Here is a 23,379-nt window from a genome sequence, read left to right on the forward strand (position 1 = left end):
CCATTCAGCTTTATAACGACGACTGCTACCCTGTCATTAATGCTGTAGAATTCAATGTTGCCCGCTATGTCCTTATGGATTAGAAGCCCTATCCCGAAATCTCTCTTATCTGGAAGACCTCTGTAGCAGATAACGCGGCCGTTAATCAGCACTGTATCAGGCTCACCAGTTCTTCTAACCTCGCTGAGGGCAATAATATCCCAGGCAATGCTTGGTAATTCCTCAAAGAGCCCTTCTAAGCTAGCCTCACTCGAGAGGGTTCGAGTGTTAAACGTTGCCAGGTTCAGTTTCCACTGGCGGCCTGTCCGCATCTAGAGGTTTTTAACACCCTCTGCCGCTTCGCAGGTCTGACCGCTGCCTTGGTCAGGTACTCCGTAGCCGCTGGGGACTGAGGGTCATGGGTTAACTGCAAGAGTCATGAGGGAGGTAATGGCCGAATACTGCACCAAGTAGTGCTTGGTGCAGTATTCACCAAGGGGGTCAAGGACCAAGGAGGATAAGGAGGCCAATGTCTGTTCTGGTGAGGGAGTGTCCTGTTGAAGCTTAGCGGGCCTTCCCAATTTGGTCGCACCTGGACCAGGATAGCCCCACAGGCTCTGGAGTCTGAACACGTTTTTCCAATGTCATGGGCCACTAGAAGCCTGAAAATGGAGTGGACTGGAAGAGGATTCGAACTTACGACCTTCAAATTAGAAGCTCGGTGTTTTACCCCTGCTCCACGCCACCACTAAGTTAATGATATGAGTCTGTAATTTAACAAGTATTGATTTTCGTTGGACTTATACAACATGATGCCCCGATACAGATTGAATTCTTATAATCTCTATGCCCCCCCCCCCCCCCCCCCCCTTTTTCTTCCCTTTACAAAGAAAAACGAAAAGAAAATTGTGAAACCAGAAAAAAATTGTTAGCATTTAACACCCTTAGATTCTGCTGAGGGAAAACGTGAGAGGTTGAAAGTATTTGCTTCCTGCTACTCTTATTTCACTTCTGAATTGGCTAAGGCGCTATGAGTGATGAAAATTACTTGAAAAAGGAAATACCGATGCGCAAGAGAAACAAAGGAAAACAAGTCAGTATACTAGGTATGTAATGTCAAAGTTAAGCTTTCTTTACCACCAAGACGTGTTTTCAAACTTATTGTCGTTATGACATTCTAGCTGTAAGAGTTAGCCACAGATGCGCCTCCAAATCTGTGGCGGATTTCCGGCGAGTCATCATATACAGTCGCAAACTATTGTTTATGATTCGTACTGTTGCATTTTCCGTAAGCAACTTCCTGCACTACAATGTAAGATAGTTTATACATTTACACCGTCTGTTTATCGATCATTGAACGGTTTTGTGTGTGTTTAAAGAAATTTTGTTGACTGCAACAACTGTTCAGAGCGAAGCTCTTTGTAGTAGGAAACATCTTGCTCCGGTCACGAGTGTCTTCTTTATGCAGGGAACTCGATACAATAACAAGGAAATTGCTGTTCTTTACAATTTTTATTATGCGTGCATCAGCTGCCAAGTGGTTTGGATTAATCAGCGCTAAAGATCAAGAGGCGAATGGAGGGCGTGGCGTTGTTGCTTGACGTCCTCTTTTCGCGACGCCTTCGTTCGTGCGCTCCGGTCATCGATTATGTTCGGCCAAATGTCACCGGGTGCAGGAGTGACGTAATCAGCGGGAATCGTGGGGGCACTCAGGAGGACTCGAGATATCTTGAAGCGTGGCGACAGCAGAATTGCAACACACGCTAAATATGCAACGCTTTTGATTATGTATTATCTTATCTTTTTGTTTAGTTTGTGTGCGTATTTTATATAGATATAGAGTTTGATAAGACTTTTCCGAATGTAAATAAAAGCGTCGCTCCAGTCGGGAGGAACTTTTGACAGAACTGCACTGCATTCCTAAAGTAAAGGTATCCATATCAGATACATTTTTTTCCCTTCTGAACCGCGCAATGATTTATGCAAGGTAACACGTTTCTTTACACGAGAAAAAGCACGAACATCAGCGACATTTATTTATAAATATTTCATGGAGATGCACTATCTTTAACGAAACCTACTTTAAGTACTTTCTTTGACGAAGCCCACAAAACAACTGGGCATGCAAAATGTGTGTTTTCGACAAGAATCGACTTTTTTTTTTTGCCTTCTTTTACGGTTTTTACAAAAGAAACACTCACGTAAGAAACGCCGCTTACGAGCTCAGCTTTTGCTTTCTGCTGGCTTCTGTTGACACCTTTTCGTTCCAGTAGAAAAGGAAATTACGAAAGAGCGAGCCTCTGGAGAAAAATATTTTAAAACGGACCAACAAATAAAGGCCACTGCATCGATTACGCGGAAGCTCTTTATTTTTTGCCATATCGTCAGCGTTTTTCTTTACCTCTGCAGAGCAATTCCTCTCCTCTCCCTCAGGGTCCTCACTGAATGACGTCATAGCAAAGCCGTTCTTCTGGGTCAACCATCGAACCGTGCACACGCACGCGTCATGCGCGCAGCAGAGAGGGAAGAGCCGGCAATACAAAAATCCTACGTTAGGGCGCCAGAAAAAAAAAAAAAAAAAAAAAAAAGAATTCAGCAGCGCTCCGCTACTACTTCATCGCACTCTCTCTTCCTCCGTATTTCTTCCTCACAGAGGTCTACTTGCGCCTCCTGGGGCTTCCGCCATTGTCCTTCAGATGGCGCTGCAACTGCGCATGCGCATTAGTGGGACGGCAGCGCCGCCGAGCGGGCGGCCAGGTGGACCGACTGCCGACGACGAGCGGCAGCGGCTGGCTCGCTCCGAGGTGCGCGGCGTGTGGAGCAGCGTCTTGTTTTTCTCTCTGCCGAGTTTGTGGCGCGAGTGAGTGAGTGCGCGTGTTGTGTGCCGGCCGTCGAGCAATAAGCGGCGTGCGCGCGGTGTCGTCCGCGTCGTCGCCACCGTGTGGAGATCTGGGGCGCCCGGTGGCTTCAGCGTCGAGTGGCCAGCGAGCTGCCGTGCGCCGCGGTGATGCTGCGGACAGCAACGACGGCGGAAGCAGCCCGGCCATGACTCCGGAGCCCGCCTCCATGGCGCAGGATCAGCAGGAACCGGCGGCTCCGCCGCGCGCAGCCAGCCGGACCAGCGGCAACCTCAAACGGTGCGTCGCCCTGCCCGACGCTTCCCCGTATTAATTTCCTACTAAAATCAGTCAGCTGTCGATAAATTTCTGGTCACGAACAAAAGAAAGTCGACCGAGTGTTGTGCAAGGGGCGGCGCCTGCCGAAAGAGTGGCAATCTCGCGTCCATTCATCTACTTAGGATGGGTAGTTGGCAATTTCTGCCTCGTCCAATGGCTTTTGCGTAGACTCGCGTCCACTCCGCACGAGCTAAATACGAGGGATCTTTCGCTGAGCTAGTGCAGCAACTGCGAAAGGTGCGTCGCTTTCACCGTCGACAGAGAAATCGGCGTTTCGTAAACATAATTTCGTAAAAAGCAGCACATAATTGAGAACGTCGAAGTTCTCCAAAAGATCTCGGAGTAAAGTTTTTATGCAAGAGATATCAAACAGAGCGTGTCGTTGTGTTTATTATACGCGACGCACGCAACAAGCGCGTCTGTGCGGCTTGCATTTTAGCAAGGCTGTCGCCATAGGCGAGCAGGCCATCTGGCCCATCATTCAGGCACTCTCCAGAGGCGCTCGAGAGGGCAACTGTCGACAACAGATTTCGCGTTCGCGCCGGTGAAAGTGGTCGCGTGCGCTATCGAAGACGGACGGAGAAGCGCGCCTTCTATTTCGATACCTCCGAACATCCGCGTCAATGCGACCGACTAGTGTCGCACTGTGTAGTGTAATTTGTGCACCGATCACCCTACAGTCATATGCATCAACTGTTCGCAGTATAGGCAGTAAAGCTCTGGGAACCCTGCACCAAAGCGCCAATGCTCGCCGGTTTTGCACTGTAACGAATGCTGTGGTCCGACGTGCCGTGTGTATTGAACGGACGGAGATTGCTGTTCATAAAATGCTTCTACAGAGTGAAGTAAGAAAAGAAGCGACGAAGACAGCTGTGGACCTGAAATGATCTTCCGTAAGTTTAGGCATCTTGACTGTTATGTGCGGCCCCTTCTCATTTTAGTGCCGGCAGGAGCTGAGCAGCGTATGCAGAACGTCCGTCCTGCTTTCGGGATCGTCTTATACGCATTCTCTTTGTTTATACCGCGGGGCCAAAACACCCTTTAAGCTCAAAGATATATGTGTTGCTATATATGTGCGCCATATATAACGCACAGGCGAACATGAAGCACACCTCTTGTTTTGTGGTTCGTATGCTCATCTTTTGCGCATACTTAAGATGCATGCTTTGAATTCTCTCGAAGCCGTGAACTAAGCTCGCACCTACATTCATCTGTGTGCTCCCTAAACTGCACGTAAACTGCGCTCGCCGCGGCGACTACGTGCGACGAGAGCTTCTCGAGAGAAAATAAAAAAGGTTTATGACCACAACGTTCCTTCCAACCTCCGCTTCGGCTTCGCTGCAAAGCCGGAGCGGTGCAGCATCCCCTCCTAAGCGTCAGAGGCGGCTTATCGGCGTACAGGGCACATCTGTGCTCCACCTCTCTGACCCGTGGTCCATTGTGTCAGCGGCACAAAAGAAAAGGAGTGGGTACTCCTCCTCTCCTGCCGCTGGTCACCCACTCCCCTCCCCCCATCTACTGCCACCGCAGTACTCCTCTCCTGCTCCGCATCCTCCCACCCTCCACGGCGGACGGAATGACGCCGGTGCCTGCCTGCTCGCCCACGCGAGCCGAAGAGTGCGCGAAAGGGGGGCTTCCCCGCCGAACTCGCGAGACAACATGGCGACGCCGGTCGATCGATGCCGCGCTCGGCCGCGAGGTTGTTCCCGTACATCGTGGCCGGAACTGCGCAGACGCCGAGGTGCTCGCGCACCTTGAATTTGAGAGCGTCAAGAATCGGTGCTAACGAGGGGACGACGAAGCCAACACAGAAACCAAAGAATCTGAAGTCGAGAGAAAAGAATCGCTAGGGTATCAATGCGGACTTGCTTTTACATGATAGAGAAAGGGTACATTAAATTTGTGCTTCATATTTTAACAAGAGGAAACGAAACAGACGAGGAACGTTAAAAGATCAACAAATGTGTAGGAAAGAACCTGCGTCACGCTGATTGCGTCGGTTATCGTCTGAGTATCGAAGCTAAGCGACATTGTGCGTGGTCGGTCATTTAGAGGCAGATTACGTAGGAAAGCTGAGTTCTTATAGCTCAGAATATGCCACAAAATAGTTCAGGTGTCACGCCACTCTAGAGTGTCTCGTCAAACGTACTGACAATGGCACGAATCTGTTTCTAAAGAAAAATGATTACCCCACGGACGATTACTAACATCACTACATCAGCATACCAGCGCCTTAAGATGACCTCTACAATGTACACGGCCAGGAAGGAATATACGCATTTTTTTAACGAAAATAAACCATGAGCCCATAGTGACCGACCAAGGAACTTTTTTTTTAAACCTCCTTAATCGAAACGCGTGTAAAACGTGTATACAGTAGAAGACAAGGAAATTTATTAACCCGTATACAGTAGATACGCGACCTGTGGGCAAACATATGACTAAACCGAAAACGAGCAGATGAACCAACTCGCCCAGCACTTAGCCTTAATGTTCCCAAATACAAGTTCAACCGCCTCTGCGGTCTTTGTCGAAATATTTCTTAGGTAACTGAGTGAGGCACAAGCGTGTGCAGCACTTGCTAAGCACTTCTTCGCCGGCATATGCCCACTAACCTATTTCCGCTGCGGCAACTCATAGAGACCTCGAAATTAGCCTTCGCGTCGAAAATTGTTTCTCTTTTAACAATCTCTTAAAGGCGCCACCTGCAGTGACATATCTTTCGCTCCCACTGCCGTACTCTATCTGTCATTGCTTTACTTTGGCCTTAGAGGTCTGTCATCTTGTTCTCCCTTTCCTCTTTCCCTTTTATTCTTCCTGTCTTCCATTTCTGTATCTGGGTCCTCTTTCCTCAGAGTAGGCAGGCATTTTGCCCCTCACGGTAGCAGTTGCCAGCTTGCATATTGCTTTCTTTTTATCTCTTTCCATTGTATCTTTCAATAATAATAATAATAATAATAATAATAATAATAATAATAATAATAATAATAATAATAATAATAATAATAATAATAATAATAATAATAATAATAATTTATTGATATATTTATTTATTTACCATGCTCAGGAACAGGCATGAGGTCCGAGTGCTGGCGCACGCATACGTCATTAAAAAAAAGCAGGAGAGTATAAGTAAAAAAAAAAACAATGCATGAAAAGAACAATATTGGAAAGAAGAGTGTGACATACAACAAGGCGCAAGGTAAATACAAAAGGAAAAGGACGAGAAGGGCAGCTGAACAATATGTGAAATTATGAAACAACAATGCTAAGCTCGGAAAAGAGCAATGACAGCGAGGTGTGAAAAACATTAAGATCATGAAAACAAGCCTTATAAACAGTCTGTATTCTGTGGACGGTTGAGTGTTGGTGATGACAGGTAGGAACCCGGAAAGGTCTGTGTTCTTTGGTGATCTTGCGCGGAATACGACACATGGTACAATTGAGGAATTCAGGGCAGCTGAGGATACCGTGAAGGAGCTTGAAAAGAAACACAGAATGTCAGCGTGATTACGTCCGCAGCGAAGTAATGGTAATCGCAATAATCCAATAGTGCTAGAGCAAGGTCCAGTGTCCGCGTTAGCAAAGTGGTGATGATAATATATGCTTAGAAACTTTTTCCGGACCCGATCTATAATGTCACTGTTGGATTTAGAAATTCCATTCCAGACGACCGACGCGTATTCGAGTTGAGGAAGACAGATTGTTGCGTACAACTTGCGGAACGGTGTAGGAGAATTAAATTCTCTCGACAGTCTGCAAACAGAGCCAAGAGTGCGCATGCCCCACATTTCAACGCGTTTAGTGTGAGCTGAAAAGTGTAAGGTTGAATCAAAAAGTACAGCGAGATCATTAATCTCACGCACCTTACACAATGGTACAGAATATACGGAATAAGAAAAAGAAAGTCTCGCTGTTTTGGGCGTGAAAGTCACGACTTTGGTCTTAGCAGTATTCAAGGTGAGGTTATCATCTCTGCACCATTTAGAAAAAGAAAGCAGGTCAGACTGCAGGATGCGACATTCATCAAACAGTATGGAGTGCCTTAAAAATCTTTATTTCATCGGCATATAGAAGGAAAGAAGAATTCCGAATATAGCAATAATGTCGATGACGTAATCACCACCATAGCGGTTATTACACCCGCCGTGGTGGCTTAGCGGCTATGGCGTTCCGCTGCTAAGCACGAGGTCGCGGGATCGAATCCCGGTCGCGGCGGCCGCATTTCGATGGGGGCGTGTACCGTGCATTAGGGGCACGTTAAAGGACCCCAGGTGGTGAAAATTAATCCGGAGTCCCCCACTATGGTGTGCCTCGTAATCAGATAGTGGTTATGACACGTAAAACCCCAAAATTTAAGTCATCGACATATTGTGACGTCATAACAAAGAGCAGAATTCGATTACGTTGTGTATAGCAGTAAGAATAGGAATGATGACGTTTCACATAAAAAAAATAAAGATGAACAAGAATGCTGCTCTCATTTCTTCTGACTGCGCTACAGTGGGACACGCTCAGCGCAGCAGGAACGGAACGAACCTCAGTGTTTCATGACGTCATTACCCATCCACCACCGAGGGTACTATTCTGGACATCGTCAAATTCCGCCATGTTGTCTAATTTGTTAATGGCGGTATTTTTTGACGATCAGAGGCTGCTGTGGGCCTCTCCGATTGGTTCAAAATGCCGCCGTTATACCCTGGGCACCGAAACCGAAATTGGCTCGTAGAAAAAAAAGGGTGCAGTAAATTATTTACGGTGTTCCGACTCCTGGCAGTATTTCTTTTAGGGTTTAGAGGGCTTGGATCTCCACTCACCGCGAAAAAAAGACAATAATAAATAAAAATAAAATAAACAAATAAGTCGGAAGTGTCAGGTCAGTACTCCTTTAACCTTTTCACTGACGCATCAGGGAGATCACCGCTTGAAAGGACCAGATAGAAAGACCCGGTTTCATCCATACGGATGCTTCGTCATGTGTTATACAAGAGAAAGTGATATTAAAGAGTAAGCCGCTGTCGCAAATATTGCTGGTCGAGGCTCGGGGAGCCGCTTTAACTTCATGCGAACATGCGCGCACGTGTATTTCTGTTCTCATGACTCATAGTACGCCTTGACGAGACATTGCTGTGGCATGACTGATATTCTGATATTCATACGCAGACGTGACGATACCGTGGGTTATTATGTCATCCCTAAGACGACTTGAAGGTGAAATTGAGCAACGGTAAGAAAGAAAGAAAGCTCAGTGGATGTAGTTCAATCGCATTTTAACCATTGTACCGTTTGTAGAGCCAACTTTAGATTTTCGTAATAAGAAAAAAAATTAAGGGATTACAAGAAACTTCTTATTTTCTCCTTGAATGTTTTGCGCAGTCTTTTTAAGTTATAATCATCGCTTCCTTTATTTATCTTCTGTGGGTTTACTTTTACCATTTTTGGTTATAAAACAGATTACGGGGTATTTTCTATACCTGAGCCTCTCCTCAGCATACTTTTTGCGTACTAGAGTAACAAAATATTTTCATGTACTACCCCGGTTTATCCAGCAGCTTAATTACAATAAAGTGAAAGCTGCCTTCTGCGTTGAATCCTCACGACTGCCACTGCCTTGAAGGGCCGCTATCTCATCGACCCAAAACGCACGAGGGTTTCCTACGTTGCGAAGACAAATTCATGTAGGAAAGGCGCACTTTTGCTGAAACCTTGCGGCGACCAGCGTTTCACCGTGTGACCTTTCAAGTGCTTCCGTCAATGAGCAATAAAGGAAGCACTTCCATGGCATCACGTGAGGATCATTTATAAATTATACACGCTGCCGTATCAGGACGCTTATGGCCCATGAGGCTCGCCCTTTGAACTTTCGAAATACTGCACTCGTTGCACTTGTCCCAACGGCAGTTGTATTTCAATAGCGTAGCTAACACTTTCTCTCTCTCCCTCTAATTCATAATTGTCTGTTTCCTTCCTTCGATTTTTTTAAGGCATATTTATTAAACTTATTTGAGCTACGACACCGAAGTTAAGTTACAGGCGCATAATAAATGTATGCGTAGTATTAAATCAGGGTATAGCATGCAGTTGACCTTCGCGAAAAGCTAATGACTTCTGATGATCGCGGTCAGCTTCTCGCGATCATAAAAATTATATCAGCTGCGTAAGGTTTCTAGATCTGCGTAGACGCTCTACGTACACAGACATTTTTAAGAGTTTTTAAGAGTTACATAAGTTACATATTGTGCATTTGTAGCGCAGGAACAAGCAACACCAGATATATATATATATATATTACATTTCGCCGATTGCAACTGGAACTATAGGGCGCAGCAAGCATATTACACCTGGAAGGACAGTTCTCCCCGTCGCGTGACAGGCGGACAACCTCGCTGCACAGATAGTTCACTGTCGTGCATATTGCGGCCGCCGGGCCGTTGCGGTGTATTTGCGGAAGAGCGAGTTTGAAAGAAAACGGAAGTGGCGCAATACGGAAGGGCACGACGACGCAGTGGGAATCAGTGCGGTACGCGGTGAATACCTGCAGCCGCTCCCCGGCTTCCGCTGTTTTATACGAAGCAGTGAAAGGCCTGCGGCTCGCGTAGTTTGTGATTTGAGTGAGACTGTATGGACAAAGCCTGCACAAATAAAGCTTATTTCGGTTTATTACGTACTGCCCACGTGTTAGCCCACTAAAGGTCTATTTGCTGAGGGTGAAAACCGCAAATATGTAAGTAAAAAAAAAAAAAAACAAAAAAAAAACACGGCGAATAAATTTTTTTCAAGAGTTGAGTATCTTTTTTATATTATTATTAGCTTCATGTTTAGGAAATGTTTACATTGTGTGTTATTACTTTTTGCTTTGCTGTATACAGATCCGGTCTACAAAATTAAAATAAATAGTAAAAAAGGAAAAATAAACAAAATTCTGAACGCGTTTACGCTCAGCATGTTCGAGTAAACCCAATACGCAGTAGAGCAGAAACAACTTGCGAGCATTCGCGTACAATTTGTGGAAAACAAAAACCTATAAAGCGTTCAAGAACAGTTCACGCATCAGCTCGAATACGCGCTTCGGTATACGATCTCGGTCTCTCACGTTTGTAGTGTGTACGTACAAAGCTGTAATACTTCCGCCCGCAAAAGTCGTCCGTGTTTCCGGTAGCCGCTGACTGTTGTAATTACTTCTAAAGCACCATGTTGTAAAGAATAATATTTTGTTCTTCTCTTTTATTTTATACTTTTTGCGCAGCCACCGTTGCTGAACGCATCGGGAATCGGGTGGGTTGGTTCCTAAATTAGGGCCATTAGCGTTGTGTTTCCATACTAAAGTTGCGGGTTCCTTTATGGGCCGTACAGATTGTGAATCGATGGGCGCGAATTCGGAACCCGCTTCAAACATTCAAAACAGACGGTTGAAGCCGAAAGCTCATTACTGGAAAAGATATTACGGCAGTGCAGATTTCGTTCAATGCCCACTCTGCAAAGGGGCGTGGCGGGAACAAAGAGGTCATAGTGTCCCGTGTGTTCTTTGTGTCCTAGCTGTGACTACCGCTCGAGTTATCTTTTTTTTTCTGCTTTTTCCTAAACGCAGGTCTTCAGTCCCGTTGTACATTATGCATATTGCACAGTGGCTTCAGTTTTTTGCCGACTTAACTCGGGAGAGATCACGCAGAGACAGATTTAAGAGATTAAAATATTCATCCCGGATATAAAGTCATGATGCATGAGGAACTCCATAGAAATGGTTTTAAATTGTTCTTGACGTCATCCTTCAAGAATAACGGCGGTGATTTGGTCTACACTGTTATGCACTTCGTCACAGAGAACAAAAAGAAACCGTAAAATACGTTTCGAATGCCGTGAAATGACATGAACATTCAGTATGCAGCATCAACATGGCGACCCACCACACTAACGTTACATATTCATATCTGTGTTTAGGCAAAGAAAAGTAGTGTTTATTATAACAAATAGAAGGAGGCAGTCACATTGTCCACCTGCATAGAGATGCTGCTTTTAGCATCTAACGGTGGTGCTTAAACAAAAAATGCGTTTTGCACGATACGAGTGTGTAACAAGAACCACCGTGAAAAGCGATGACGTCTCTGAGCTGTCTTCGAATCTTAGAAGAATATGAATAAGAAAGAAAGAAAAAAAGAAAGAAAGGAAAGAAGAAAGAAAGAAAGAAAGAAAGAAAGAAAGAAAGAAAGAAAGAAAGAAAGAAAGAAAGAAAGAAAGAAAACTAATTACGAAGAAAAGATAAGTTTTCCACGGGAAGGTGCAAAAGCAAGAAAATATTTAAATGTATCAGGCCGGTGATAAGGGGTGTTTACAGTCCCGGTAGACAGCAACAAAGCAGTTTTTGCCGAGGTAAGAATGCCATAAAGTCGTTGATAAGAGCAACGCAATAAAGGTTGCCGGAATCTGGGTCAGTGTATGCAGTCTCTTGTACTGTCTCCAAGATGTCCTGATAGCAGGCTGGCTCTAGTGCGTCGGATGAAAGCAGGCACTCTAGAGGCAATGTATTCAATGCGTTCTCAACTGCAACCGCTCCAAAAGCTTTGAAACTTTTCTCCTTTTCTACTTATATTGTTTGTTGTTGTTATCGTCATCATTATCGCTGCGCAAAGATTCATAGTAACAAGTTCTCCTGAGTTGAAATCAGATAGCGATCGTGATTTATAATTCAGGCACACTGTCCGTCCGATAGGCGATAGCTAACGCGATAACAACGCTTCTGACTTCCGCGTCGAATCAAGACCTTCGCATCAAAGCCGGCAAGGCCTGCAGGTAGAGCTATGGTGTCGCCTTAGAATCAGAATTTATTATTTAAGGTTCAGTAATGTGGCAGGTATTTAGTACGCAGGACTCTTTGTGAAAGACTGTATCGAGACCTGCTGTATAATTCAATCGATGGATAACAAGGCAAGAAAGCGCTACATCGAAATGAAAAAAGCAAATAGAACAATATACAATATTGATTACTAAGAATGACAGTGTTTTAACATTATGTTACAACATAAGAGAAAAAACTCGCATAGATATATATATATAAAAAAAAGGACATGGCCGGAATTGAACCCGCGACCTCAGCAGCACAACACCGCCATAGCCACTGAGCTACGACGTCGGGTTTTGATGCACACATGACAAGCATCTTTCTTTTGCTGGATGGACTATAACTTATTGACTAAGTGCACTTGATGACGATTAAAAATTATTTATGCATATTCCATTGTGTAGAGACAAGGGCGAAATATTGATAGGCGCAGACACCTCTCGCTATTCGCGCCTATCGGCCACTCGGTATTTTCCCTAGTTTTCTTTGAGAGATCGTCAAACTCGGTATGATATTCATTCGAAACAAATAAAGCAAAAGAAAGGCGTCGTTAGAAATTGTTCGCGCAATAAGCTCTCATCTTATATAGCCCAGGCTCCGACGGAAACTCGCGTTGTCAGGTAGCGTGTCAGATAAAAACACAAAAACAATGAACCCGTACAGGTTCTGAAAGGTCGGTTAACTTTTGAATGTCATCTCGCTCGTAAAGGGCTGAGTGCACTGTTGCCGCCATCTCTTGGTGAGAACACACCCGCTCCCCGATTTTTCTTGCTACAGCTCAAGTGCCCAGATAGGCGGCGAAAGTATGAGCTGTCAACCCTCGTGTGCATATCTTTCGTTCCGTTTGGCTGTGCAGCGCTGATATGGGCGCGTGTAGACGCCGTCAGCTGGTGCGAAGGATAAACGGCTTCACCGGCGCGTCAGGTGCGGAGAGCAGCACATCTCTCGGAAGCCACTTGGCACCTTGGTCAGCTACACACGCTGTTGGCGGGGCGCCCGAGCGGAGCGGGACGTCGTCGGCGCCGGCGTACACAGAATGAAAAAAGATCAACGTCAGCGGGGGCGCGAGTCGCGAGGATCCCTGTGTGTGTGTGTGTCGCTGAACTTTGCCTCTACCGGGGACTGGCTCTGGCAACGGCTCTTATAGACATAATGCATGATGCGCGTGATTCTTATTACGTAGTTCTTAGAATACGGCGGCGAGTGCTGATCTGAGCTTATATCAACTGTGCCATTACAAAATGGCGATGTTCTATGTGCCATAGAGTACTGCTCCTGCGGAGAGCCGTTGCAGTAGCTTTTGACTTGGGAAGGTGTGGCACGAGTCTCAGACGAGCCTGTCAACAATCACCGATCACTTACAGAATGTTGACGTTCTACGCAATTTGAACAGACTGAAAATGATTTGTTACTACTTGGGTGTCAGTGCATCTAGTTACTTTCCCGGGTGAGCTATTTCGGCAGTTCTCATTACGAAGAGTTAGCTGTATAAGCACGAACAGCTGAAAGGTACACTCTGGTACGAACCACAGCACACTGTGTCATCCTCACACGTGCGCACAAAGGTTCTAAAGCTTTTTTTAATGCTTTTATTTACTCTGTTCTATAACGCATAATTTTTTCTATAACGCATAAGCTTTTCTATAATGCATAATTTTACTCTCAAAAAAAAAATAATCTGCTGTATGGCTATCGCGACATTTTATTGAATTTTTCATGTCCACGTGTCACTGAGCCATGTTGTTATTGATGGAAATTTATATTGAAATACCTTCAGTTTGTACAAGTGTAAAGTAAAGATGCAAGCGTGAACAGCTCGCCGAAAACAATGTATTTACCTCAAGCTTACAATTACGCAAGAATATGCTCTTGCGTAGCGTTTCCGTATAGACTTCTGTTGACTTACATCGAGAATGGCGCTGTACGTATATCGCTGAACCGCAGTGCTGCTGCACGGAGATCGTCGCACTTGACAGCTCTCAGCATCTCATGCCAATGTAACCTGGGGCACGTCACTTGCACGCCAAACCAATGACAAGAAAGCTTGCAGCTTACAATATACGCGCAGAATATTTTCCTCACAAAAGTATTACATAAAATACTGCAGTGCCTTCTTATACACGAAGTATTCCTATGAAAGAAACCTATGAGAATTCTTAGATAAGACGTTTTGATGAAGTGGCATAATAGCTATAAGAAATTGTTGAACAAGCATGTCTGCCCTCTGCACGTACCGTTTTACACGAACATTTTTGTTTACTAGTAGAAACGCAGTGGCACTGCATGGTCGAGGGCCCATAGACCCTCGGCCGCTGCCGAGGGTCTGTGGATATGATGAACTCCGACCGAAGCTGATTGCCCTTTTACCGTTCTCCTCCTCCACCACCTTTGCAACCGAGCTTCTGGCAGATATAGACATTCTACAATAAATTGTTCCTAAAAAAACCGCTACGATCGTCCTTTCATTTCAGACGCGGTGCTGACTTTACATAAGAAGTCCAGAAGTTTTCTTATGTAATCTTCTTATGTAATAACTTTTATATAAGAAGTTACATAAGAATAAAGTACATTAGAAGCTTTTGTAAGACACTGCTGGCCCAACAGGCAATTTTTGTACGTACTATGAGTAACGCATTGTCTAGCTATTATAGGTCAGGGACCCAGGGACCTACGGTCAGTGACAGACTTAGAGAAATGGTATGACCATGGCTTAATCGACCACCTACTGTTCTATCCAATTCTACACTCTTGCTGCAACTATCATCCCGTAGATAGACACGTTCTAAGGCGGTAGTTATATAACAGCTCCACTCTTGGTATTTACCGTACGGAAAGAAAAGAAAAAAGAAAGGATGCCAGATGAGCATACAGCTACAAATACGTCAGCAGATGACCTCCTTATAATCCATGTAGGAATATTGGGAACGTGTCAACTGCTGCGATGACTAGCAATTATGTTCGCCTTGTTGTTCCACTAGTGTGCATAAATTACTGCAGTGCCTTCTTATACACGAAGTATTCCTATGAAAGAAACCTATGAGAATTCTTAGATAAGACGTTTTGATGAAGTGGCATAATAGCTATAAGAAATTGTTGAACAAGCACGTTTTTCAAACTTTCAGATGGGCGGAGAAATCGTTCCGCACACCTTCAAAGGTGAGGCGTGCGGCTGCAGCCTTCGTTTATTATTATTATTATTATTATTATTATTATTATTATTATTATTATTATTATTATTATTATTATTATTATTATTATTATTATTATTATTCATTTGAAAACATATACATTTCACAGGAAAGTGAAAGCGAGAAGCAGGCTGGCAACTGCCACCGGAAGGGGCACAACGCCTGCCTACTCTTTAGAAAGGAGGAGATAGAAACATAGAAATGGAAGATAGGAAGAAGGCTTCGTTTAACACAACGTAAGGTGGGAGATGCATTAATTAGTAACGTTGTCTTCTTTTAACACAACATTACTAATTAATGCATCTCCCGCCTCACACAGCAGCTTCTACCAACCAATAGAAACTTGTTGAATAGTCATTGTATTAATTGGATAGTATCCGTGTTCAAGCGCCTTTGCCAATATTTTGAGCGCGAACATGAGCGAGAACCCCGAAGGTTAGTCGTCACCGAATTCGCGGAGCTGGCAGCTGCAACGAAGCCCGCTGTGAAAACAGCTATAGCGTTTGCTCTCGTAGAACCGCGTCCTGAATTTGGGGACCGCGCCCTCAAGAGGGTGACGTTTCCGGCCTTCTGTCGCGACGCCAACGTCGGCGTTCGCTGCGTGCGAGCGGCACATATAGATCGTCAGCGCTTTACCGTGTCAGCTCTCCGGAGTGTCGTCCGGTCGCACAAACAAACAGAGATGGACGTCGGCCAGCCGGAGAGAGGTCGCGTCGTCGTCGTTTCCGTCGCACGCTGCATGCATTCGCGAGTGTATGTCAGTGAACCCGGCAGGCAAGTTTGTCGCCCATGCTCCCGGGAAGCTATAGCAGCTGAAGCAGCTGCTAAAATTGGCCTTCTTGGCCTCGGGGAATGTGCGCGGCTCTTCTCTGTCGGAGGAGGCTGACTCTTGCCTTTCCCTGACCGAGGCGACGGGGGAAAGTGGTCCACGGCTGTTCCTGCAGCCGGCGCTCAGGGCGGAGGAGGGTCGGCGCTCACTTGGTGCGCTGCCGCTGCCATGCGATGCCGCTTACTGGCCTCCGCTGCCGCCGGGGCCAGCTCCGAAAATTGGAGCGGCGCCTCGGGGATTTGATGCGGCTTGCAGGGCCGCAACGCGCGTCGCGCCGTCGATTCCGTTAGGGGTGAGTCAGCGCGCGGAATCATTCCGGGGTCATTCCTCGTTACTTTTTGCGAAGGAGTGCGTCCGCTGCCGTCTAACCCCGGTGAAGCGAAGGTGGCCGTAACGCCGATGGGGGAGACAGTCTTTAGAAAATTTGTTGAAATTTAGTATACGCGCTCACCGGGCTCGTGTGGGCGGTAAAAGCTTGTGCAGCTGCGAGTTCTGGGGCCGCAACGATCTGCGAAAAACTGACAGGTAGCGCTCGGCAACGGCGTTCCTCTTGTCGGACATGGCTTAATTGCCTGCCATCTTGGCTTTTCTGGTCTATCAACCTTTCTCGAAACCAGAGTTCCGAGGTTCAGAGATCCACAAAACATGAAAATGTCCCACTGTGTGTATACTTTTGTCGCGATATTGACAGCGTAATCTATCGTTGTAGTCGCAAGACAAAGTTGATGGACGCAGGAGTATGTGTGCTATAGAAGTGTATTAGAGGGCTTTAAAATTGCGGATGTAGAATGCGATATATAATGTTAAAGAAGTGGAAATCTAAGGAGGAGAGACAGCGAAGCAAACTAAAAACAGAACAATCTTCGTTTGATTAACTCGCGAAGAGCGTTTCGAGTTGGGCTTGTTGGTTGTTTATCGGTACTGGGATGCCGCGCAGGAACCGTACGAAGACAAATTGAGGCACGAAGAAAAGACAGCGTCGAGCGTGTCTTCGTGCCGCAGTTATCTTCGTCCGATTCCCGCGAAGTTCCTCCGTAGCGGTGCTTAACTCTTCTTCTGCACTCGGCGCTATTTTCTGAATGAGCCTCTTCTGTTGGAAGGGCTTGGCTGTCCCGGTCTTTGTCTCCCTCGGATGCATCGCAAAAAGTGATAGTGCCGGCGAAAGTTGTTTTCGGCTTCTCCTTCGCGATAAGGTTCGCTGCGCCACGGCTTACTTACGCTTGAACACAGCAGCGTCTTTTAAACGTCTGTATAATACTTTGGCAATGGCTGCGAAGACTGATCAAATTAACCGTGCCGTTTAGGACACGTTTGCGCAAGCCTTCAATAACCTCTTCTTCCGTCGTCGGATACCTAAAGAATGTCGCAGTTTCGCCCGAAAGGCGAAGCATCGATTGCGATAGCAAATTAGTAGAGAGCTATTCGAAGTAGGGATAGTAGTTTTATCGGCTGCATAAACTTGGACACATTCGCTTACTAACTGAATTAACAATCGTGGTGTCAGCGCGCACAAGCAAACATGAATAGATCACGCTGAATGACCGCAGACAACAACTGTCAAAACGCTGGCAGCAAGCGCAGGTTCGCGCGGTCTATCGCTTCAACGGAAACTGAGCGGCGAATGCACAGCGCGTACAAAGGTCAGAGCCGTGTGGAGATAAGAGACGGTGCGGGCGACTGCCACCGCCGGGCAAAGTGCAGAGGAGTTGTGTAGAGGAAAAGCTGCCCCCCCCCCTCCCTCCCGCGCTGCCTTCCCGCTTTCTTGCTTTCGCGTGGGAGATTGAGTGGCCAGTTCCCCTTGCGCCCGGTCGCAAGATAAGCATTTGGTGAAGCAGCACAGCGTCGCCCCGCCCGCCCGCCTCCTCCCATACCCCCACGGCCTTTCGCGCGACGGTCGCGTTTGGTTTCCGCCGTGCGTTCGCTCTCCGTGATAGCGCGCGTCCCCCGCGCGCTTTCGCTCGCGCATACGGCGCGCGGCGACGATTTTATCGCCCTTGGAATCTATACTGAACCTCACGGCGACGGCGACGGCAGAAAACCCGCTTGAAGTGTCCATATAATTGCTATCGCAATAAAACGGGTTGGCTGCAGATGTCGAGCTTAGCTAATGAGCCTTTAAACTTGGAATATAAGACGTCTTGCAATTCAATCTTGTAGCCGTTTTAATAACAACCATAAGTGCGCGCTTGTGTTTCTCTGCCCATTTGCTTTGCCTGACCACTGCGCCACTATATAAACTGCTACACGATACACGACACCTCGTCTACATACAAACAACTGCCTGTTCTGGAGTGCGCACTATTCGAATCACTCATGTACTCCCCTGAGCAAGAGTACACGGATCATGGATTGCACGATGAAGGCGAGTTTGTTCTCCACCTGCGAATGTAACTTTAAAGTAAAGACTGCATTCCTAATTTAGCATTGTCAACTTCTCAGTTCGTCTGAATTACAAATAAATTCACAATTTATTTTTTTGGGGGGGGGGGGGGGGGGGCGAGCCTATAAGGTTTGTATACTTTTGCTCACGGGTGTACGTATACTTTGCAATGCCGCGGAGTTACAGCACTACACATGTGAGCGGTGATGCTGCGAAGCGTGTCCCGCTGTTCCCTCTCTCACCAGAGCACGCGTCCGTCTGTCTCGCAAAAAGGAGGACGCAGCGGCCAGCCGCTAATTACACAGCAACGACTACGGCCGGGGCGACCACCGCCGTTGCCTCATCCCTCGGCTCGCAGCAACAGACTCGCTGCCGTGGCGCCCTGCTTTGTTGCACCCGGTGGCCCCGGCGAGCAAAGCCAGGCTGTGACGGATCGACGGCGGCGATCTCGTTTGATGTGAGCCGGCGCGCGGCACTCTCGCCCGGCCGGCCAGCAGCAGCCAGCCAACCCCTTTGTGGCCAAGCGCTGACGATAACGAGCATCCCTCGGCGTCGAGACAGCGCACGCCTCAGGAATGCATCTCTCTCTCTCCCGATGTTTGACTTGATCCGCTCCGCCGACGCCGGCCGTGCGGAAACATTCATTGACACCTTATAGATGCTCTACGAAGTAGTGTCAAGCTCTCGTAGAGAGTTCGTTGACTTCGGTGGAGTCTGTTGACTTTCCACGCAACACTTATCGATAGTAACGACTGTAAGTAAAACAGAAGGTCGGCGCCCATCTTCGAGTAGCACGATACCGCGGAGGAAACTCATGCGGGTTCTTCAGAAACAAAGCGTCAGAGTTGAAGAAAAAGTCCTGGTTCGGGGATCGATTCCCCACCAACGCCATTCAGAGGCAGCCACTCGACTTCACCGCAATGCCAGTGGGGCCTTGGATGCCTTCTAAGACGATTTATTACGTTCTCCGCTACGCATATGACTCTTTCGCTTGCTTCCAGTTGTCACGTGTCATAGCATCCATTATTAAGTATCGAACCCGCTTCATTTTATGTCTGTGCCCTTGCTTGTCCTAGTATATAGAAACGTAGAGATCATGAAAGTGATAGCGGAAGTGGTGTAAGCGAACTTTTACCCTTACGTTGACAGCACTATTAACGCGATGACAAGGATATCATTTACTGGTCAACGCTATAAGGAAACAAAATACAAGTCCTTCATCCCTCGTAGCCAATTCTAACGTCACTTTCATTTCCCTTAAGTTGCCCATACCTCCCCCCGCTTTACAAAAGGGGGAGCCAACAGCACATTGCAGAACTGGAACATATTATATTATAGATATAGACATGGAGCAGCAGCCAGGCTTATTGATGTAGGCGTACCTCTCCAGTTATCATAATTGTTTCTCTCGCTCGAGCAAAAATTGAAAGAAAGAGAAAGAAATGGCGCATTCACACGCCGAGAAGCTGTCAAAGTGTCACAATCTGTCACGCAATCGGCATAGTCTCAAGAAGCGCAACACTATACTCCGAAAGCAGTCTGAGCAAATGTCGGTCTGGACCATTGCTCTAGAATCCTTTCATCCGACGGAGGGCGGTTGTCGTTCGCACGGAGCTGTAATTGGTACTCAATTGGTGTGTTGGCGCGGCGCAGTAATCGTCGCGGCGAGGACGCGTGGTACGATAATAACGAATCAGTGACTGAACGTGATTGTGTGTCCAGCGGAATTGCGCATAGTCTGACCGATAAACCCCGCTGCTGGCCTCCAGCAGCTTTTCATCCGAGGCTCGCGTGTTTATTGTGATGACGCTATAGCGTGTGAATGCGGCACAGATGTAATGAGGCCGGACGCCTATCACGCGTGTTTGCCTACTTACACGAATGGCAAACCTGCGGGCCATTTGCCTGCCTTCGTTGCCGCGTCGCGTACGGTGCGATTGAATCGAAGGGTTCTGCACTGCGAGTATAGTTGCTTCGTGTATATTTTATTGGGCTGTTTTAGGTCGTGTTGCGTCGTAAACGTCCAATAGCTGCAATTCTTTTTGAGCGAGATTATTCGTAGCACATATTTTTCTCCCCTTCTAGTGATCGATCCGGCGATATATCTTATCGGCTTCAGAAGCCGCTAGAAAGCCTGCATGCACGTTCCCTTCGCAACTCATTTTAAGCGGCCCGCTGCAATTCAAGACCAAGGTCAGGAAGGCGTCCGGGACGACAGCCGCTAACGACATCTTCCTGCTCAAACTGGCCCTCCTGTTTTGAAGCTGCTCGGCGCTTTAAGCGAGACGCATCTGCCTCTAACGTCCCGTGCACCTCCTTACGTTGTTATCCGTGCACTCTCAAGACAGCACTGCTTCCCGTTCTTCCTGTCTTCTTTGCATGGAGGCGATGTCCTCGTACGTACACACGTGCCCTCTCTCCCCCAACGTTACTCTCGAGTAACGGCGCCCTGTGCCTCACGCCTGCTATACCGGGCGCCCATAGATCACCGCGAACAGTCGTATAGCAGCCAGCCCATATACTATACCACGCCAGCGTTGTCGCCGCCGTTGCTGCGTGCGACAGATTGCGGTCGCCCGGTCGCACACGCGCGTGTCGCAAAAAGAACTCGCATTCGACCCCCCCTACTCTCCCCTCGCTTCTAAGCGTCTCCTGCTTATCGCGCGGCGAGCTACGCGGGATCGCAAAATACCGCCTCGCAAGCGGCACGGGAGAGATGTTAGATTGCGAGGAAAGAAAGAAGAAAGCTGGCAGCAAAACGGTCCCTGACCAGTTCGCGGTGTCTGCAGTAGCCGCTCGAAACCGTTACGTCGTCCATCTCGTTCACTCTGGATGAGAGAAGAGGGGGCGATGGGGAAGGGACGTGACGACCCTGCTCACGAGGGGGTCACGGCACAGGGAGTTGTTGAGGGGTGAGAGGGGGTGGGGGGGGGGGGGGGGGGGAGGACGCTGTGAGAAGCCGGGGCCGAGCGCGGCGTCAACCGTGCGGTTCTGCGATGGGGACGCGAGAGGGGGGAGTGTCGTGGTGAAGCCTCCCCCCCCGCTACCCCCCGTCAAGGACGGGTCGTATGCCAGCCGAATGATGCGGAGGAGGAGGTGGTGGGAGCTCCCATTGAAAGCGAGCCGCCCTATATGGGACGCTCGCGTGCCGTCCGCGCCCCAGCTGCCTCTTGTGTTTGTGCGCGCGTGGACTCTGTACATACACGTGCATTCTTACCCTCCCTGTTTGATAGGGGGCACGTGCGTGTGTACGTCCACAAGCAAGCGTCTATGGGCGCTCGGCAGTGCGGCCACGAGGCTTTAGAAAGACGCCGCCATAGCTCGTTGGTGGCGGTGCGTGCGTCTGTACTCGCGCGCGCGCGCGCGTGTGTGTGTTTGTGTGCGCATATCGTGCGCTGAGGCCATCGCTGAATGTGCTGCTCGCGCATCATGTATCGCCGGTTCGTGCCCTGGCTAAACGCGGCACGCACCTTTGTTGCGCTCGGGGCGCCGAAAGAAAAAGTAAGAAAAGAATTGAAGGAAATCTAGCTCTGGGTGGCTGCCGTTTTCGTTGCGCGATCAACGCGGCCCGCCTTTAATGGCGGCTTCGGGTGGTCTCTCGTTGTAGAGCCGAGGAGCAGTTTCTGTCTCGAGAAAATGGAGAAGCGAGTCGTTTGTGGGAGTACCACAGAAACGACCCTGAATCGCAATTCTGAGGGATGGCCCGGTTTTATTTCTTTCTGTCCTCTCTCTCGCTTTCTGCGAGTCACTCTGCGTGAGAGATCGCTTGCTCCTGTTCTATACCGCGAAGTACAGGCTTGTTTCTAGATCGAAATGAAGAAAACTACGGGGAGCTGGAAAGGGAGCACCGGTTACAATGTTGCGATTCTGATTCAGAGAAGCGACAATTTTCTGCATGGGCCTGGACATGCACTAGGACTTTTCTGACACAACGATAGAGAGAGAGAGAGAAGTGATAAGGGAAAGGCAAGGAGGTTAGCCAGGCTGAGCCCGGTTGGCTACCCTGCACAGGGAAAGGGGGATTGAAAGGTGAAAAGAAAGAGAGAAGCTCAACAGTATGCACGGACGCACAAACAATGAAGCATTCATCGTCCAATTCATCACAAGCGCCGTCAAGCGGTCATACGGGCTGGTGCACTTCAAGGAGCGCAGCAGCGCTTTTGTGGCTTTGCAAATCTCAGACGCACGAGGCCACGGTCTAAGTATCTTCTCTTCCGTAAAAGGCCTATCATCTAAGTGCTCTAAAGCTGTCCCAAGGGGAAGCCTCTCATCTTCGTATGTTGGACACTCACACCAGAAGCTTTTTCATGGTTTCTTTACGCCAGATGTGTTGCAATTGGCACTATCGGTCATTCCAATAAGGAATGATTAGGCATCGTAAATGAAACTCCTAGTTACAGGCGACATAGTAACGTTTTTTTCCGTCGAGTAAAACCGGGTAAATGTCGTATCTGAGTCCATGGTATATAGGCGCCTTTTGGTGACCAACTCTGGTGTATTCCTCTTTCTTAGTCTATGGGCAAGAACGCCGAGGGTCCGCGCTGCATCTGCTTTCGACAACGGAAACAAATTGGTCGGCCTCAATTGACAGACTCACGAATTTGTTAAAGCGCATCATCAGTCTTGCGACAGACCATTGCCTTGACCATCAAGAAGGTATTATTACGATAGCAATTATATGGACACTTCAACCGGATTTCTGCCGTCGCCGTGAGGTTCCCTATAGATAAAATCTTCGCCGCGCGCTGTATGCCCGAGCGGAAGCGTGCGGGGACGCGCGCTATCACAGAGAGCGAACGCACTCAATCTCCCTCGCGCAAGCAAGGAAGCGGGAAGCCAGCGCCGGAGGGAGCGGGAGGGGGGGGGGGGGCGCACTTCTACTCTGCCAACAACCGCGCTCGTCGCTCGCCCGCACCGTCTCTTATCTCCACACGGCTCTGACCTTTATGCGCCGTGCATTCGCCGCTCAGTTTCCGTTGAAGCGATAGACC

At 47.8% G+C, this 23,379-nt stretch overlaps 1 protein-coding gene across 1 annotated transcript in view; it reads left to right on the forward strand.

The window, feature by feature from the left end:
• Positions 1–2,750: 2,750 nt before the first annotated feature.
• Positions 2,751–23,379, forward strand: part of LOC119466591 (uncharacterized) — a 156,185-nt gene continuing 135,556 nt past the window's right edge. Inside the window, exon 1 of the mRNA XM_049657629.1 lies at positions 2,751–3,116. The gene's annotated coding sequence lies outside the window, so the exon portion shown is untranslated. The remainder of the gene's footprint in view (positions 3,117–23,379) is intronic.

This window comes from Dermacentor silvarum, chromosome 10, assembly GCF_013339745.2.
Source record: "Dermacentor silvarum isolate Dsil-2018 chromosome 10, BIME_Dsil_1.4, whole genome shotgun sequence".
Lineage (NCBI taxonomy): Eukaryota > Metazoa > Arthropoda > Arachnida > Ixodida > Ixodidae > Dermacentor > Dermacentor silvarum.